Below are 16,453 nucleotides of genomic sequence, written 5' to 3'. Positions count from 1 at the left end.
GTTCCAGCAGCTGTTTATTGTGAGATACCTGTCATTGAGTATTAAATGTTACATGGAGAGACAAGAGAAACTGGAATTGCTCTCCTTGGAGAAAATAAGGTTGAAGAGTGGTTTAATAGAGGTGTTCATGAAGGGTTTTGTGAGAGGAAATGTGGAGAAACAGTTACCAGGACACACAGATTTAAGATAATTGGCAAGAGTGGAGATGAGGAGAATTTTTTTTACACAGCGAGTTGTTGTGATGATCTGGAATGCGCTGCCTGAAATGGCGGTAGAAGCAAATCCAATAGTAACTTTCAAAAAGGTATTTGGATGAATACTTGAAGGTTTGAGGAAACTGGGCCTGTATTCTCTAGAGTTTCGAAGAATGAGGTGACCTCATTGAAACTTACAAAATTCTTACAGGGTAGATGTGGATAGAATATTTCCCCTGGCTGATGAGTCTAGAACCAGGGAACATAGTCTCAGAATAAGGAGCAGGCCATTTAGGACTGAGATGAGGAGGAATTTCTTCACTTAGAGGGTGGTGCATCTTTGGAATTCTCTACCCCAGAGGGCTGTGGAAGCTCAATTATTGAGTCGGCTCAGGACAGAAATTGATAGATATCTAGTTACTAATGACATCAAGGGATGTGGGGATCATGCAGGAAAGTGGCGTAGAGGTAAATGATCAGTCATGATTTAATTGAATGGTGGAGCAGGCTCAATGGGCTGAATGGCCTACTCCTGCTACTATGTTCCTATGTTCCCCTGAGCAAATTTCAGAGCCATAGGGGGAAAACAGGGAAAAGGAATTATTGGATAGCTTTTTCAAAGAACTGACACAGGCGTGATGGTGGAATGGCCTCCTTCTGTGCTGTCAGTATCTATGATTTGAGGTGAGTCCAAGGAAAGTGATGTTAATTGTATATTGAGAAGCAGTTTCCCTGTCTAACAAACTATCAACATGTAAGAGTTCTTATGAAATGAGTGTTTATTAATAGGACAACACGTGTTATAATTTGCTCCATATTCAGAGTCACCTTCTGTCAAGCCCCGGTCACAATCCAATTGCTTCTTAAACTGTGCCAGGCCTTTAATCTCAGCAAAGTTGGCAGTGTACTGACTGCTGAGGCAAACACCTTCCGTCACTTGTGAAGTAATTTGAGGTGATCTTTATAGAAATGCAATTTGTTGCCAATAGTTCAAGACACCGAATATCCAGTATCTAGAAAAATGGCTTCAAATCACTTGTTACCGACATTTTCATTTTCTTCCCATTTAGGACTAAATTTTATGGATGGACTTTACCCAAAAAAAAACTGATGAGGGTGTATTTTTATTCATTATCAGGTTGTGGGTGCCAGTGGCAAGACTGGCATCTATTACCCATCCGTAGTTGCTCAGACTTGTTAGCTCAGAGGGTAGTAAAGAATCAACCAAATTTGCCCAAAACTTTCAATCTGTATTCGAGATACAGCACTGAAACAGGCCCTTCGGCCCACCGAGTCTGTGCCGACCATCAACCACCCATTTATACTGATCCTACACTAATCCCATATTCCTACCAAACATCCCCATCTGTCCCTATATTTCCCTACCACCTACCTATACTAGTGACAATTTATAATGGCCAATTTACCTACCAACCTGCAAATCTTTTGGCTTGTGGGAGGAAACCGGAGCACCCGGAGGAAACCCACGCAGACACAGGGAGAACTTGCAAACTCCACACAGGCAGTACCCAGAATCGAACCCGGGTCGCTGGAGCTGTGAGGCTGCAGTGCTAACCACTGCGCCACTGTGCCGCCCACTGTATCATATCACTGTGCTGCCCACATATCACTGTATCTTTTAGTCCGAGTACAATTTGTGAATGGGAACAGTTTTTCCTTGTCTATCTAAGCCTGTCATAATCTTGTACACTTCTATGAAATCTCCCCTCACTCTCCTTTGCTCTAAGGAGAACAAACCCAGCTTTTCCAACCTAATCTTGTAACTAAAATCCTCCATTCCTGGAACCATTCTGGTAAATCACCTCTGTACCCTCTCAAGGACCCTCACATCCTTCCTGAAGTGTGGCGACCAGACCTGGATTCAGTACTCCAGTTGAGGCCTAACCAGAGCTTTATAAAGGTTCAGCATAACTTCCCTGCTTTTGTACCCCAAGGTCCCACATGCTTTGCTAACCACTCTCTCAATATGTACTGCCATCTTCAAAGATCTATGCACATGGACCCCCAGGTCACTCTGTTCTGCACACCCCCCAGAACTGTGCCATTAAGTATATATTGCCTCTCTCAGTTCCTTCTGCTAAAATGCATCATCTCACACTTGTCAGTGTTATATGCCATCCACCACTGCTCTGCCCATTCTGCTAGCCTATCTATGTCATGTTGCGGGCAGTTCGTATCATCCTCACCATTTGCTGCATCCCCAAGTTTGGTGTCCTCAACCCTGGCTATCCTGAATTTCTTAAATCTCTCCAAGTGTCCATCGATATTTTCCCTGATTATTGTTTATAAAACCCTTGCCTACAACGGATGTTAAACTAGTAGTTTCCAGGACTTATAGGGAGTTTTAAACAAGAATTGCAATACATTTTCAGAACAGTAAAAAAAAAATTACTTTTGATATTAAAAAAATAGCTTTTACTGGATGGGACACAGATTCATGTCTGAGTGTTTATAGCTTAGGATTTAACATCTTGTTTTAGTCTCTATCTGTAAGCAAACAATTTCTGCATCTGATCCACAAAGACAAATTGCATTTAGATGACATGTTAAAATAGAAAAATGTCCCAAGTTGCTTCACAGAGGCGTAACCAGAACCAAAGTGAATGTCAGGCCAAGGAAGAAGGATAACAATTCCGGCTTCTCAAGTCCATCCATGAAACTGTAATTCCTCATCCCTACAACTTCTTCTGTTTCCTTTCCAAAGTATTCACATCCTTCCTAAAGTGTAGGACCCAAAATTGGACTGCAGTTGAGACTGAACCAGCATTTTATTAAGATTCATCACAACGTATTTGCTTTTGTACTCTATGCCTCCGTTTACCGCTTCTCGGCATTTTGGCTAAGATCAAGTGGAATATCTGTTCTTATCAGTTTACTTACCTGACAGGGGAGAGACCATGATCAGTGGTCTTTGACCCTGTTCCAGGTAGATTTTGAGTAAAAGGGCTGTAATCAATTCTAGAGCTTCAGGCCAGGGAGTGTGTAACACCGTTCGGGTGGTGGTGAAGGATAAGGAAGGAGATGCTTCGGTTGACTGTACCTTCCTCATCAAGAAAATCCTCATTGATTGCTGTGGATTCCAAGCTACGGACATCTTCTGCCTGCAGGACTTCCCCAGCAATGGATATTTCGACGTGATGTTCAAGAATGTGGTGGGATGCATCAAGTTCCTGAAGGTGTTCAAGGAGAAGGGAAACCAGGCGTCACTGTCTATCCTCACAGTGGAGCCACTCTTCACGCTGTCATGACCAGATGGTGACAATTCATCTCTACAAGCCCCATGTTCCTGTCGTGGATGTACTCACCTTTCTCGCCAGGTATGTCGAGGTGGCCAGCAGCAGCACTGATGTCAAGAACCCATTTGAGAATTGGACCAGCAAGCGGCAGATCAAGGTGACCTTGAAGGTCGATGCCAATGGAGCCATCATCCACCCTCTCTCCAGCTTCGCTATCGGGGGAAGTCGAGGCTTCTTGGGCTACGCTGGGCAGCCCAGAGTTTGTAGCACCTATGGCAAATCTGGTCACGTGGCAGCAAACTGCAGCACAGTCGTCTGCAAGAACTGCAAGAAGGAAGGCCATCAGACCAAGGACTGTAAGCAGAGTATGTGCTGCAACCTGTGCGGTGAGACAGGCCACCTCTACAAACCTGCCCCAAACGCTGCCTCAGTTATAATCAGGCGGCAAGGTCCAAGGAAAGACCGGGAGACGGAACAACGAATGCGTCTGGTGCTGGGAAGGAGACAAGAAACCCTCTCCACAGCGAGGAAAGTCTACCTGAGAAAGAGAAGAAAGGGGAGGCAGCTGAAACCAGCGACCCTGCACATACCCTGTGCTCAGAAACCCCTCCTCTACAGACAGAATCAATGGAGGAGGTAGCAGCCAATGGATGAACAGGCCAGTGGCAAGTGGTACAAAGGAAAAGCCCAAAGAAAAAACGTCCATAAAAGGAACAGGCCACCACCCAAACCAGTGGTAAGAGGAGGCTACCGTCTGAGACAGACTACAGCACTGTCGTCTCCTCACTGGTCGAGGAAGTGCCGGAACGACGGCACCTGCAAAAGAAACGACTGAGCTCAAAGGAGCTGGAAGATAAAGCCCCCCAGCCCCCGGGCACGGGAAGCTGTGATGGGCCCAGCGCGCCCCAAACCCAAAGTGCCGAACCTAGTGACATGATCAGCGCATCCCAGCTCTGGGACACCGAGGACAAAGAAGCATCAGGCGCACATCAGCTCCGGGAAGCCGGGAGCAGTGATGTTTTCAAGGAGGAACAGAGGGGAAAGATACCAACAGTGGAGGACAGCCCAATCCTTGCTGCCTACAAGACCCCTTCCCCTCCCCCCCCCACCCGATGTCACCCCAGAGGAACCAACCCTGCATGAGAAACCAGGAGGGGTTTCTGAGCCCAACGAATGTGAAACAGCTTGTGTACACTATGGGTCTGCAGGAACATACCCAAGGACTGGGACTAGCAAGGACAAATGGTGTGGGAAGCAACAAATAACTTAAAAATGGGTATAAAGACTGCTGCAATTAACCTGCGTAGCATTAAATCCGCTACGCGATGTGTTTCAACCTTGGACTACCTTGCCAAGGTCAAAGCCGACCTACTGTTTCTGCAGGAGTGTGGAATACCACACCTCAGCACCTACAGGCAATGGTTGCGATGGTGGTCCCACGGGCCATCGATCTGGAGAGGTGGTAATGATTCCCGTTCCTCCAGCCTGGGTATTCTGCTGCGGGGAGGTAACTTCACCATCTCCGAAGTTAAGGAGGTGCTGGGCGGTTGCCTCCTCGTAGCAGATGTAATGTACAACAATGTTCCGCTCCGGTTGATCAACGTGTACGCCCCAGTTCAATGCAGCGAGCGGCTGACCATCTTCCAGCAGCTCCCACTGAGGGACGCACTAAAGCTTGGGGCAGCCGCTGCAAAGTCTCAATGGGGAAAGACCACTGTGTAAGGTCCCCCCACCAAGGTGAACTGAGGGATTGGATCCATGGAAAGCCCCTCAGGCTGTATCCAGAAAATATGGGTTTGCTGCAAAATGTACATGGCATGAAAAATGAAGTGGAAAGGTTGTGAGGCAACTCACTCCTGTATTGAAGGAAACTGATCTCCTTTGCACTCTTTGTATTGTCGACTTGGTGCTTTTTTGACCTGTTTTGTAATGTATTTTTTACACATCTTTATGAATAAAGTATATTTTGGGGAAAAAAATGCCTCTATTTATAAGTTCCTGGATTCCATATGCTTTATTAATTGTTCTGATAACCTATCCTGCCAACCTCAAATATTTGTGGTCTCTGTTTTTGCACCCCCTTTAAAATTGTACCATTTAGCTCCTATTGTCCCCCTCATTCTTCCTACCAAAATGTCTCACCTCACGCTTTTCTGCATTGAATTTCCAACCATTCCACCAAACTGCCCTCTTGAAGTCCATCACTATCTTGCTGATTGTTTGGAGTCATAGAGTCATTTATGCACAGAAGGAGGCCATTCAGCCCATTGGGTCCATGCCAGCTCTCCACGGAGCTATGCAGTCAATCCCACTCCCGACTTGATCCCGTAGCCTTGCATGTCTATTTATTACATTTCCAAGATTTGTGTTATTTGTAAATTTCAAAATCGTGAACCTTGAGCAATATCACTGTATACCTCCCTCCAATCCGAAGGATTGTCTTGTTAACATAAGGTTGAATGGAGCGATGTATATTGAGCTGACCTGAATTGCCTCCCAGTCAAGCAACATCCTGATTTTAAAATTCTCTTCCTTGTTTTCAAACCCCTCCATGGCCTCGCTCCTCCCTATCTCTGTAATCTTCTCCAGCCCCACAAACCCTCCTCAAATTCTGGTCTCTTGTTCATCCCCGATTTTAAATGCTCCATCATTGGGGACTGTGCCTTTAGTTACCTCGGCCCAAAGCTCTGGAATTCCCTCCCTGCACATCTCCACTTCTCCACCTCACTTTCCTCCTCTAAGACACTCCTTAAAATCTACCTCTTTGAACAAGCTTTTGGTCATCCATTCTAATTCCCCCTTTTGCGGCTCGGTGTCCGACTTTGTTTTATGATGTACCTGTGACGTGCCTTGTGACATTTTGTTACGTTAAAGGTGCTATATAAATATAAGTTGTTGTTGTTGTTGCAGTGCAAGCACATTCAACATTCAGCATAGTTCAGGAAACAATCCCCATGATTGACATGCATTTCTCAGGTGGTCAAAGCACACATCTGCTTTCCATTCTGTAAATGAAGCCCGCTAATGAAGTTATACAGATGTGAATCACATTACAAACCAAAGGAAACAAAAACCATAACTTCCGAGTGTAAGGATTTGCCTGGTGACATCTGTAATTATAATAAGGTTAAAATGGATGTTGTTTGAAGTTATTTAAAAATAACATACATTTACATGTGGATTCAGCTTTACGGATTGTGAACTGGATTGTCCTCTGACCTGTCTCTGACCTGGAAGGGGAGGAGAATGAGAATCTAATTTGCATAATTGGTGTTGCTGCAGAACTGTACTGTGGAATTTGGTATGTGAGGTGCTGATCAACACATTTGAAGCTTTTTCCTGGGCTGCCAGCCTTATCTTGTGGTTTCGAAGGCAAGTACAAAGCTGCCAATAGCAGGGAAATGTTAAAAGTAGTAATTACTGAACAGTCAGAATGACACGTTATAAGAACAAACTTGCATTTCCAACCAGCGTTTGACAACCTCAGAAGGTCCCAAAGTGCTAGACAGCCACGGAATACTTTTGAAGTGTGGTCACTGTTGAAATGTAGGAAATACAGCAGCCAATTTGTACACAGCAAGATCCCACAAACAGCAATGAGATAATGACCAAATAATCTTTTTTTTTATAAGTTGTGCGAGTTGAACAAATAAAAAAAATTATCAAAACATGTTCGTATTAGTCTGAAACAAAATTACGCAACTTTTACTTCTCTGCTGGGTTCCCTCGCTGAATGGAATTCTTTATATTTCACTAAATTATGAATTCCTTCAGCTCCTGGGGTTTGTTAAAGGAATTTACTGCCTACTGGGCCATAAAGAACAGGAAGGTGTCAGGTGAACAGAGAAGTTGCCAGGGAAAGAGATTTCAGTTTCAGGAAGGTGGAATTGATAAAATTCAGTTTTCCTTTCAACTCACTAATTATGGTTCTCCGTAACCTCCTCCAGCCCCACAACACTCTGAGATCTCTGGATTTATCCAACTCAGGCCTCTTGTGCGTCCACCACATCCATTGCTCCACCATTGGTAACTGTGCCTTCTTTGACCAAGCTTTTGGTTACCTTTCCAAATATCTCCTTATATGGCTCAATGTCAAATTGTGTCTGCTAATGCAGCTATAAAGTGCTTGGGACATTTTACAATGTTAAAGCTGCTATATCATTGCAAGTTGTTGTTGTTTAAGTTGCTCTAGGCAACAACCTCTCTTTGCAAGCCAGCTGTGTCCATCACTCAAGAGAGGCAAAAAAATTGCAAACTGAATTTTGCTGTTTGAAAGTAAAATTAACCTTGTTCTATGAAGCCAAAGAAAGGGTGGGGTGAGAGTAATTATAGCCTAACCCTCCCCCACTTCCCCCCTGCCCACCCTCTCGGCATGTAAAACTGACATGAGCTGATAACTGGCTTTACACTACGCCCAATTTTATTTTCTATTAATGTCAACAGAAGGTGAATCGGGTGGAGAGTAAAACAGGATGGCCAAGCAGATTGTGTCAGGGTGGGTTAGGTTAAATCCAACCACTGCAGAATTATATCGCACCTTCCTTCATTGTCGTTGGGTCAAAACCCTGGATCTCCTCCTTAATGGCATGATGGGTGTATCTACATTGCATGAACTGCAGCGTTCAAGAAGGAGGCTCACCGCCACCTTGTCAAGGGCAATTAGGGATGGGCAATAAATTCCAGCTTTGCCAGCAATTCCCACATCTCAGAATTAATTTTAAATATTATAAAATTTAGCTATATATTTTATGCAATGCCAAGAATTAATTCCCAAACTTTTCTTCAGCACAAAAATCAAAGTTGACACTTCAGTGCAGCACTGAGGGAGTGTTGCACTGTTGAAGGTGCCATCCTTCGGAGGAGACGTTAAACCAAAGCCCTGTCTACCCTCTCAGGTGGATGTTAAAGATGTCATGGCACTATTTTGAAAAAGAGCAGGTGAGTTACCCCAGGTGGCTCGGTCAAAATTTATTCCTCAATCAAGATCACAGAAACAGATTATCTGGTCATTCTCTGATCACTGTTTGTGGGAGCTTGCTGTGCACAAATTGGCTGCTGCCTTTTCTACATTATAACAGAGACGACACTTCAAAAGTAATTCATTGGTTCTAAAGCATTTTGATTCGCCCTGTGGTCCTTTTATTCCCCCAAGTAATTGCCCTTAATAAAAATGGAACCTCACTTACTGGGTAGTATTTTATGTTCTCCCCTGTGGTGAGTGTGGAGGCAGGGAGGGCATTTAATTGGGCGGGAAGGCGGCAGGTGGGCCTCCACCCCGATTAAGTCCATGCTGGGAAGGCCCATGTACTGCCCCACCTGCTGCCAGTTGAGGTCCTTAAAGGGCAATTAATGCCCACTTAAGCGCCTCTTCCCGCTGTCGCTGGTATTAGGCCAGTGGTGGGTGGGTCTGTCGCCACATGGGGAGCATGACATGCAAACCCATGAGGGGTTGCTTCTGCTCTCCCGGGGATGGAAGGGGGACTCCCTCATTCAAAGGCACCCAGCGCCTGATCAAGGGACCCAGTGGCCTCTCAACTGCCTGATTGGCTCGTCCTTCGATGGGCCTTCCCCAAAGGAAGCAACACGGGTCTCAGCTCCATAATGAGTGATAATATATCATGTGCTGTTTTCAGTTTGGCTCAGTAGGGAAGAAAGGAGCACTCTTGCTGCTGAGGTTGAAGGGTCTGGAATTAAATCCTACTCTGCACTTCAGTACAGGATGCAGCCTCACCTTTCTGTGCAATACTGAGGGAGCATTGTGTTCTGTTGCTAAGCTGAGGTCCTATTTGCCTCCTCAGGTGGATGTAAAAGATCATCTATGCATGGCAGCACAGGCTTGAGGGGCTGAATGGCCTCATGCTGTTCAATTGTTCCAAAGGGTGTGACCAACTGAGAAAAACTGAAACTCGATAGTGCTTAAAGATGAACTTTCAGAAGAAATTGCATCTGTATTGCAATGAAAATGTTCTATTTGGTGGTAAATTCCTGAAGAATTTGTTTACGTGCACCTTGCCAGTGAAGACAGGAGGCGGAACTGTTCATGTTGTACGGGTGCCAAGGCAGGAGACATTAGCCCTGATGTTTATGGTTTGATGTAACATGTGTGTGGGCTTAAGATGCTGGAATTGTGCTTGAAGCATGAAAAACATCACTGGAAGTTGCAGTAACCTGCACAAATAGTATTAAGTAAGTAGCAAAGAATGTGCAAATATATTTTAAGTACCATCATTTCATTTGTTTACACAGTATGGAATGACACATGCACCTTTGGTTCTGAAGATGATTTAAAGCACAGCTTCTTAAGTCCAGTTTCACACGGTAGTGGCCATCTGATATCTGTGTGGAAATGATGGACAGTATAAGAACATAGCAGATAGGAGCATTCGGAGGCCATACGTCCCCTCTAGCCTGCTCTGCAAGTAAGTAAGATCATGGCTAATCTTCTACATCAACCCCACTTTCCTGCCCTTCCTTTTGAATCCATTAGTGCTCAGAAATCTATCAATCTCAGCCTTGAATATACTCAATGACTGAGCATCCACAGCTCTCTGGGATAGAGAATTTCAAAGATTCCCAACCCTCTGAGTAAAGAAATTTCTCCTCAACTCAGTCCTAAATGGTCAACCCCTTATCCTGAGTCTATGATCCCTAATTCTCGACTCCCCAGCCAGGGAAAACAGCCTCCCAACATCAATGTATTAGTAAGCAATTTGATTGTAGGAAACATCACAGTCAAGTCCAATCCCACCCTCACCAGGGACCCTCACGTGTAGCTCCAAATGGATTCTAACCAGGAGGGAGAAACAAAGCTCTCCTTGCCTCTCCCTTTCACTGCACTCTCTCACCAAAGCACATCAGCCATGATAGTGCAGTGGCTTTGATACTGGTCTGGAAATCTAAAGGTTGTTTTCTCATACCTCACTGTGGAATAGGTAAGAGATTAAATCATATGGAATCTGGTAATTTGTAAGCTAACCCCAGAAAAATAAAATATTAGATATTTGTAGAAGCATAACTGGTTCATCAATATCTGCTCTGGTAATCAAGCCAGACTCTGAAATACCTTTTAACGTGGCCTGGCAAGCAGTCCAGCTATTACAAAACAAGAAGACAGCCCATCACTATCACCGCCCTCTTTGCCAACCGGAGATCGGTGATGCGATGCATTCTGCTCAGTGTTCAGTTTAGTTTACCACGAGATGGAGTACAGGTGAATAGCATAAATATATTTAAGGGGAAGCGAGCTAAATATGAGGGAAAAAGGAATAGAAGGATATGTTGATAGGTTAAGATGAGGAGAGATCAGATGAGAATCGTTTGGAGTATAAATACCATTGGGTCAAATGTTTCTGTGCTTTGGACTCAGTGTAATGGAAGGTACAAATTCTTTCTGAGAGTTTAAACCATCCGTCTGTTCAGTAGATTTAGAATTACCCAAAGTAAGTTTTGAAGAGCAGTAGGTTCGCCTGATGTCCTGGCAATTGTTTGTGGGATCTTGCTGCGCAAATATTGTAGGCAAGTTTGCTTATGAAAAAACAGTTTCTACACTTAAACAGTTCAAAAGTAATACATTGGATGGTGAGCACTTTGAGATGCGAGCTGAACAGAACAGAAGAGAGAGTCAGCTGAGTCACTAAACCAAGGCCCTGTGTCTCAGGTGATTAGATTAGATTAGATTAGAGATACAGCACTGAAACAGGCCCTTCGGCCCACCGAGTCTGTGCCGAACATCAACCACCCATTTATACTAATCCTATACTAATCCCATATTCCTACCAAACATCCCCACCTGTCCCTATATTTCCCTACCACCTACCTATACTAGTGACAATTTATAACGGCCAATTTACCTATCAACCTGCAAGTCTTTTGGCTTGTGGGAGGAAACCGGAGTACCCGGAGAAAACCCACACAGACACAGGGAGAACTTGCAAACTCCACACAGGCAGTACCCGGAATCGAACCCGGGTCCCTGGAGCTGTGAGGCTGCGGTGCTAACCACTGCGCCACTGTGAATGATCCCATGGAACTATTTCAAAGAAGAGCAGGATGATTCTCCTGGTGTCCTGACCAATATTTAACCATCAACCAACATCAATGAAACTGATTATCTCGTCGCTTATCTCATTACTGTTTGTGGGACCTTGCTGTGTGCACTTTGACCGTCAGGTTTCCTACACACTGCGTGGTGACTAAGGTTGTGAACTAAATATTCCAGGCTACTTGACATTTCGAAAAGAAAGACAGCATGGAAAAGGAGCAGGGTAGCCCTGATAGCAAAGAAGGACATAAAGACAGTCATGAGGAAGGATCTGAGCTCAGAAAACTAGGATGTAGGATCAGTATGGGTGGAGTTAAGGAATAACAAGGGCAGAAAATGCTGGTGGGAGTAGCTATATGGTTGGACAGTATATTAATCAAGAAATAAGAATCTTGTAACAAATGTAATGCAATAATTGTGAGGCATTTTAATCTTCATATAGACTGAACAAATCAAATTGGCAAAAGCAGTCTGGAGGATAAGTTCATGGAATGCATTTGAAATAGTTTCCTAAATCAATACATTGTGGAAACAACCAGGGAAGAGGTTATGTTAGGTCTTGTTTTGTATAATAAGACAGGGTTAATTAGTAACCTCATAGTAAGGGATCCTCTGGGAGTGATCATAATATGATAGACTTTCATGTTGAGTTTGAGAGTGACATACATAAGTCAGAAATTAGAGCATTAAACTTAAATAAAGCTAACTACATAGGTATAAGGGGTGAGTTGGCTAAGGTTGATTACGAAATTAGACTAAAAGGTATGACTGTTGATAAGCAATGGTAAACATTTAAAGAAATATTTCATAATTCTCAACAAATCTACATTCATAGAGTCATAAAGACACAGAAGGAGACCATTCAGCCAATCGAGTCTATACTGGCTCTCTGTAGAGCAATTCAGTCAGTCTCATTCCCCCACTCTAACCCTGTAGTCCTGCAAGTTTATTTCCCTCAAGTGCCCATCCAATTTCCTTTTGAAACCATTAATCATCTCTGCTTCCTCCACCCTTGTAGGCAGTGAGTTCCAGGTCATTACCATTCGCTGCGTCAAAAACTTCTTGCTCACATTCCCCCTGCATCTCTTGCCCAAAACCTTAAGTCTGTGTCCCCTAGTCCTTGTGCCATCAGCTAATGGGAACAGCTTTTCTTTGTCTACTTTTTCTAAACCTGTCATAATCTCATATATCTCTGTCAAATCTCCCTTCAATCTTCTTTGCTCCAAGGAGAACAACCCCAGCTTCTCCAACCTATCCTTGTAGCTAAGCTCCCTTATCCCTGGAACATTCTGGTAAATCTCCTCTGTACCCTCTCAAGGAGTTTCACATCCTTCCTAATGTGTGGTGACCAGAACTGGATGCAATACTCTAGTTGGGGCCTAACCAGAGCTTTATAAAGGTTCAGCATAACTTCCCCACTTTTGTATTCAATATAGAAACATAGAAACATAGAAAATAGGAGCAGGAATAGGTCATTCAGTCCTTCGAGCCTGCACCGCCATTCAATACCATCATGGCTGATCGTCCAAACTCAGTGCCCTGTTCCCGCTTTCTCCCCATATCCCTTGATTCCTTTAGTCCTAAGAACTATATCTAACTCTTTCTTGAATATATTTAATGATTTGGCCTCAACTGCTTTCTGTGGTAGAGAATTCCACAGGTTCACCACTCCCTGGGTGAAGAAATCCCTCCTCTTCTCAGTCCTAAATGGCTTACCCCTTATCCTTAGATTGTGACCCCTCGTCCTGGACTCCTCCGCCTATTTTTGAAGCCCAAGTCCCATATGCTTTTGTGACTGCTCTCTCAGTATGTCCTGCCACCTTCAAGGATCTGTGCACATGAACCCCAAGATCCCTCTCTCCCTGCACACTCTTTAAAACTGTGCCATTAATTCAATATTGCCCCTCTCTATCCCATCTGCTAAAATGCATGACCTCACACTTCTCTGTATTAAATTCCATCTGCCATTTGTCTGCCCATTTTGCGAGCCGATCTATGTCCTGTTGCAGTCGATTGGTATCATCCTCACTGTTTGTTACACCACCAAGTTTGGTATCATCGGCAAATTTTGAAATTTTATTCTCTATTCCAATATCCAAATCATTTATTTATATCAAAAAAAAGCAGTGGCCCTAACACTGAACCTTGGGGAGCACCACTGTCTCCCATCCTTCGGTGTGAAAGACAGCCATTTACCATGACTCGCTGTTTTCTGTCCTTAAGCCAATTTTTTATCCAAGCTGGCACTGACCCTCCTAATCCATGAGCTTCAATTTTTTTCACCAGCCTTTTATGTGGCACTTTGTCAAACATTTTCTTAAAATCCATACAGACAACATCTATTGTATTTCCTGCATTTAACTTCTCTGTTACTTCATCAAAAATGGAATTAGATTAGTCAAGCACAATCTGCCTTTTACAAGTCTGTGCTGGCAATTAACTCAAAACTCTCCAAGTGCCTGTTCATTTTTTTCTCCTGATAATTGTTTCTAAACCCTTACCCACCACTGATGTTAAACTGGCCAGCCTGTAGTCCTTACAAATGTCCTTAGATCCTTTCTTGAATAAGGGTGTCACATTTGCCACTCTCCAATCCTCTGGCATGCTTCCATTGAGAAATAAAAACGCCATGAGAAAAGTGGTACATCCACGGCGAACTAAAGAGATTAAGGATAGTATTAGATTAAAAGAAGAGACTTATGATGTTGCCAAGAAGAGTTGTAAACTTAACAATTAGGAGAGTTTTAGAAGCCAGCAGACAATGATCAAACCATTGATAAAAAGGGAGAGAATAGAATACAGGAGTAAACTAGCCAGAAATATCAAACAGATTGTAAGAGCTTTGACTGCGTGTGAAAAGGAAAAGAGTAGTGAAAGTAGATGTTAGTCCCTTAGAAGTGCTACACTAGAAATTATAATGGTAAATAGGGAAATAGCAAAGATGCTAAACAAATATTTTGTATCTGTCTTCACAGGAGAATACACAAAAATTATACTGGAAATAGTGGGGAGCCAAGGGTCTAATGAGAGTAGATAGAGAACTTAAAGTAATTAATATTAGTAAAGAAAAAGTACTGAAGAAATTATTGGGACTGAAAGATGACAAATTCCCTGGATCGGATGGCCTACATCCTAGGGATCTGAAAGAGGTGGCTGCAGAGGTAGTGGATGCACTAGCAAATGTAACATCACTATTCAAGAAAGAAGGGAAAGAGAAAACAGGGAAATACAGGCCTGTTAGCCTGGCATCAGTTGTTGGGAAAATGCTGGAATCAATTATTAAGAAAGTAGTAACAGGGCAGTTAGGAATTCATAATATGCTTAGGCAGAGTCAACATGGATTTATGAAAGAGAAATTATGTTTGACAAATCCATTAGCGTTTTTGACAATATAGCGGGTGGGCTAGATAGAGGGGATCCAGTGGACGTAATATACCTGTATTTTCAAAAGGTATTCGATAAGGTGTCATATGAAACATTGTTGCACAAGATAAGGGCTCATGGGGTTGGGGGTAATATATCTTCATGGCTAGAGGATTGGTAAATGAGCAGAAAACAGAGAGTAGGAATAAACGGCTCATTTTCAGGTTGGCAGACTGTTACTAATGGGTTGCCGCAAGGATCAGTCTGGGTCTTTAGTTGTTTACAAACTATATTAATGAATTAGATGAAGGAACTGAGCGTACTATATCCAAATTTGCTGACGATACAGAGTTTGGTGGGAAAGTAAGCTGTGAAGAGGACACAAAGAACCTGTAAAGGGATACAGACAGGCTAAATGGATGGAAAACAAGATGGCACATGGAATATAATGTGGGGAAATATGAGATTATTCACTTTGGTAGTAAGAATAAAAAAAACTGAAAATATTTTAAATCATAAGAAAATATTGAATGTTGGTGTTCAAAGGAATTTGGGTGTCCAAGTACATGAAAAACAGAAAGTTAACATGTAAGTACAGCAAACAATTAGGAAAGCAAATGATATGTTGGCCTTTATTGCAAAGGGATTGGAGCACAAGAGTAAGGAAGTCTTGCTACAATTGTACGGGGCTTTGGTGAGATCACATCTGGAGTACTATGTACAGTTTTGGACTCTGTACCTAAGGAAGGATATACTTGCCTTAGAATGGATGCAACAAAGGTTCACTAGATTGATTCCTGAGATGAGATGAGGAGAGACTGAGTAGAATGGGCCTATACTGTCTGCAGTTTAGAAGAATGAGAGATGATCTCATTGAAACATGAGAAGGCTTGACAGAGTAGATACTGAGAGGCTAGGTTTTCCCTGGCTAGAACGTCTAGACTCGGACTCATAGTCTCCGAATAAGGGGTCAACCATATAGAACTGAGATGAGGAGAGATGTTTTCACCCAGAAGATAGTGAATCATAGGAATTCTTTACCCAGAGAGCTGTGTAGGTTCAGTCATTGAGGATATTCATACAGAGATTGATAGAGTCTTGGGTACTAATGGATTTAAGGGATATGGGGCAATGCAGGAAGATGGAGTTGGGGTAGAAGATTAGCCATGATCTTATTGAATGGCTGAGCATGCTCGAGGAGCCGTATGGTATCTTTGGTTCCTATTTATTATGTTCTTTTTCCAACAGTGACCACACTTCAAAGGTACTTAATTGGCTGCAAAGCATTTTGGGCTTCCTGAGGTCAGAAAAGTGCTATATGAATGCAGTTGTTTTTTCTTTTATCCCTTCAATAGCAAGTGGAGTAACTGCACCGCAGCCAAGAGGTTACAAAGTCGAAGGGTAGCATTGCCTCCATGATCAACTCGCTCTGTTGTCTATGCATATTATATATAATATCTAATTGCAAAGCAGCACTCCCTCAGAACTGCCTTTAAGTGTTGTCCTGAAATGTTGAAGTGGGACTTGAACTGAAAAAAACCTCCAATGGAGTTACAGATATACCAACTAAACCAGACTGTCACACACAGGAGGTATTC

At 43.2% G+C, this 16,453-nt stretch overlaps 1 pseudogene; it reads left to right on the top strand.

Annotated features, from left to right (window-relative positions):
* The first annotated feature begins 3,034 nt into the window (after positions 1-3,034).
* On the top strand, positions 3,035-3,209 carry LOC137377962 (U2 spliceosomal RNA; annotated as a pseudogene).
* Positions 3,210-16,453: the final 13,244 nt, after the last annotated feature.

The sequence above is a fragment of the Heterodontus francisci genome, chromosome 15 (genome assembly GCF_036365525.1).
Source record: "Heterodontus francisci isolate sHetFra1 chromosome 15, sHetFra1.hap1, whole genome shotgun sequence".
In the NCBI taxonomy this organism is placed as follows: domain Eukaryota; kingdom Metazoa; phylum Chordata; class Chondrichthyes; order Heterodontiformes; family Heterodontidae; genus Heterodontus; species Heterodontus francisci.
The sequence above is the reverse complement of the archived record's forward strand: the minus strand, read 5'-3'. Positions and strand labels throughout refer to the sequence as shown.